Below are 3,910 nucleotides of genomic sequence, written 5' to 3'. Positions count from 1 at the left end.
TAAGGAATATGTTTTGTCCAATTCCAATATGATTTCATAGGAAGTCAAAAGTCAAAAGTCAAAAATGTCAAAATTTTGTAAAAAACTTCACACACTCATTAAAAAGTGCTTTCTGGACCGTTTTTCGAAATTCTTTCGATTTTTGTCAATTACACATGTGTAAGAACTGTATGAATATACTTTTGTCCAATTTTATTATCATACTTTTTTTTTTTTACATGCGCATGAGGAATATGTTTTGTCCAATTTCAATATGATTTCATAGGAAGTCAAAAGTCAAAAGTCAAAAATGTCAAAATTTTGTAAAAACTTCACACACCCATAAAAAGTGCTTTCTGGACCGTTTTCGAAATTCTTTCGATTTTTGTCAATTACACATGTGTAAGAACTGTATGAATATACTTTTGTCCAATTTTATTATCATAATTTTTTTTTTTACATGCGCATAAGGAATATGTTTTGTCCAATTTCAATATGATTTCATAGGAAGTCAAAAGTCAAAAGTCAAAAATGTCAAAATTTTGTAACAAACTTCACACACCCTTAAAAAAGTGCTTTCTGGACCGTTTTTCGAAATTCTTTCGATTTTTTGTCAATTACACATGTGTAAGAACTGTATGAATATACTTTTGTCCAATTTTATTATCATATTTTTTTAAATTTGTGAATATAGGAATTTTTTGTGGGCCAAATGACATAAGAAATTTGACATGCTCAAAAATCCTGCAGAAATGCAAAATTGACTGGCCTGATGAACTCGGGATGGCCGGGCAGTGATAGTTGTACATTTCCATCACTCGTTGTGTTGACTTCATCATGTCCATTTGGTGATGTTTTTTCACTATATAATCATATTGCAAGTGCACGTGCATTTGCAATATGGTTCAATGGACAATTACTATATGAAATTTGACATGCTCAAAATCCTGCAGAAATGCAAAATTGACTGGCCAGATGAACTCGGGATGGAAAAAGGAGCAACTATCACTGTCAGGCCATCCTGTGTTCATCTGGCCAGTCAATTTGCATTTCTGCATGATCTTTGAGCATGTCAGATTTCATATGGTAAATGCACATTGAAACATATTGCAAATGCACGTGCATTTGCAATATGTTTCAATGTGCATTTACCATATGAAATTTGACCTTGCTCAAAAATGCAAAATTGACTGGTCTGATGGACACAGGATGGCCGAGCAGTGATAGTTGTACATTTCCATCACTCGTTGTGTTGATTTCATCATGTCCATTAGGTGATGTTTTTTCACTATAGAATCATATTGTAAGTGCACGTGCATTTGCAATATGTTTCAATGTGCATTTACCATATGAAATTTGACATGCTCAAAAATGCAAAATTGACTGGTCTGATGAACACAGGATGGCCTGGCAGTGATAGTTGTTCCTTTCCATCACTCGTTGTGTTGATTTCATCATGTCCATTAGGTGATGTTTTTTCACTATAGAATCATATTGCAAATGCACGTGCATTGTTGTGCAACTGGTAACCCAAAAATAAAAATATGGTTGTAAATGCATTTACCGGGACGCCTATTGTCCATGCCCGCTATGGGAGTACCCTACTACGGCCCTCTATCTATTGAGTCCGTCCTGAGTGCTTTATGGACTGTTTAAAATATTCTGATGGATACGCATGTTGTGCAACTGGTGATTGAAAATAGGCACCTGGTAACCCCCCAAAAAATATGCTTGTAAATGCATTTACCGGTCATTCTGATATTAATGCTCGCTATGGGAACACAGGATGGCCGGGCAGTGATAGTTGTACATTTCCATCACTCGTTGTGTTGATTTCATCATGTCCATTAGGTGATGTTTTTACACTATAGAATCATATTGCAAGTGCACGTGCATTTGCAATATGTTTCAATGTGCATTAACCATATGAAATTTGACATACTCAAAAATACAAAATTGACTGGTCTGATGAACACAGGATGGCCGAGCAGTGATAGTTGTACATTTCCATCACTCGTTGTGTTGATTTCATCATCTCCGTTAGGTGATGTTTTTTCACTATAGAATCATATTGTAAGTGCACGTGCATTTGCAATATGTTTCAATGTGCATTTACCATATGAAATTTGACATGCTCAAAAATGCAAAATTGACTGGTCTGATGAACACAGGATGGCCGAGCAGTGATAGTTGTACATTTCCATCACTCGTTGTGTTGATTTCATCATGAACATTAGGTGATGTTTTTTCACTATAGAATCATATTGTAAGTGCACGTGCATTTGCAATATGTTTCAATGTGCATTTACCATATGAAATTTGACATGCTCAAAAATGCAAAATTGACTGGTCTGATGAACACAGGATGGCCGAGCAGTGAGAGTTGTACCTTTCCATCACTCGTTGTGTTGATTTCATCATGTCCATTTGTTTATGTTTTCTCACTTTTGCAAAGTCACTGTGCATTTGCAATATGGTTCAATGGGCAGGTACCATCACGAATTTGTCATGCTATAAAAATCCTGCAGGAATGTGAAATTGACTGGCCTGATGAACACAGGATGGCCTGGCAGTGATAGTTGTTCCTTTCCATCACTCGTTGTGTTGATTTCATCATGTCCATTAGGTGATGTTTTTCACTATAGAATCATATTGCAAATGCACGTGCATTGTTGTGCAACTGGTAACCCAAAAATAAAAATATGGTTGTAAATGCATTTACCGGGACGCCTATTGTCCATGCCCGCTATGGGAGTACCCTACTACGGCCCTCTATCTATTGAGTCCGTCCTGAGTGCTTTATGGACTGTTTAAAATATTCTGATGGATACGCATGTTGTGCAACTGGTGATTGAAAATAGGCACCTGGTAACCCCCAAAAATATGCTTGTAAATGCATTTACCGGTCATTCTGATATTAATGCTCGCTATGGGAACACAGGATGGCCGGGCAGTGATAGTTGTACATTTCCATCACTCGTTGTGTTGATTTCATCATGTCCATTAGGTGATGTTTTTACACTATAGAATCATATTGCAAGTGCACGTGCATTTGCAATATGTTTCAATGTGCATTTACCATATGAAATTTGACATGCTCAAAAATGCAAAATTGACTGGTCTGATGAACACAGGATGGCCGAGCAGTGATAGTTGTACATTTCCATCACTCGTTGTGTTGATTTCATCATCTCCGTTAGGTGATGTTTTTCACTATAGAATCATATTGTAAGTGCACGTGCATTTGCAATATGTTTCAATGTGCATTTACCATATGAAATTTGACATGCTCAAAAATGCAAAATTGACTGGTCTGATGAACACAGGATGGCCGAGCAGTGATAGTTGTACATTTCCATCACTCGTTGTGTTGATTTCATCATGTCCGTTAGGTGATGTTTTTCACTATAGAATCATATTGTAAGTGCACGTGCATTTGCAATATGTTTCAATGTGCATTTACCATATGAAATTTGACATGCTCAAAATGCAAAATTGACTGGTCTGATGAACACAGGATGGCCGAGCAGTGATAGTTGTACATTTCCATCACTCGTTGTGTTGATTTCATCATCTCCGTTAGGTGATGTTGTTTCACTATAGAATCATATTGTAAGTGCACGTGCATTTGCAATATGTTTCAATGTGCATTTACCATATGAAATTTGACCTTGCTCAAAAATGCAAAATTGACTGGTCTGATGAACACAGGATGGCCTGGCAGTGATAGTTGTTCCTTTCCATCACTCGTTGTGTTGATTTCATCATGTCCATTAGGTGATGTTTTTTCACTATAGAATCATATTGCAAATGCACGTGCATTGTTGTGCAACTGGTAACCCAAAAATAAAAATATGGTTGTAAATGCATTTACCGGACGCCTATTGTCCATGCCCGCTATGGGAGTACCCTACTACGGCCCTCTATCTAT

At 36.9% G+C, this 3,910-nt stretch overlaps 1 long non-coding RNA gene across 1 annotated transcript; it reads left to right on the top strand.

Annotated features, from left to right (window-relative positions):
- Positions 1-1,135: 1,135 nt before the first annotated feature.
- On the top strand, positions 1,136-2,531 carry LOC127920537 (uncharacterized). The gene is made up of 3 exons (XR_008106547.1): positions 1,136-1,253; positions 1,447-1,830; positions 2,024-2,531. It is a non-coding gene; the product is annotated as an uncharacterized LOC127920537 (long non-coding RNA).
- The last annotated feature ends 1,379 nt before the right edge of the window (positions 2,532-3,910 follow it).

The sequence above is a fragment of the Oncorhynchus keta genome, unplaced genomic scaffold (assembly GCF_023373465.1).
Source record: "Oncorhynchus keta strain PuntledgeMale-10-30-2019 unplaced genomic scaffold, Oket_V2 Un_contig_19855_pilon_pilon, whole genome shotgun sequence".
In the NCBI taxonomy this organism is placed as follows: domain Eukaryota; kingdom Metazoa; phylum Chordata; class Actinopteri; order Salmoniformes; family Salmonidae; genus Oncorhynchus; species Oncorhynchus keta.
This window is presented reverse-complemented; position numbering and strand designations above follow the sequence as displayed.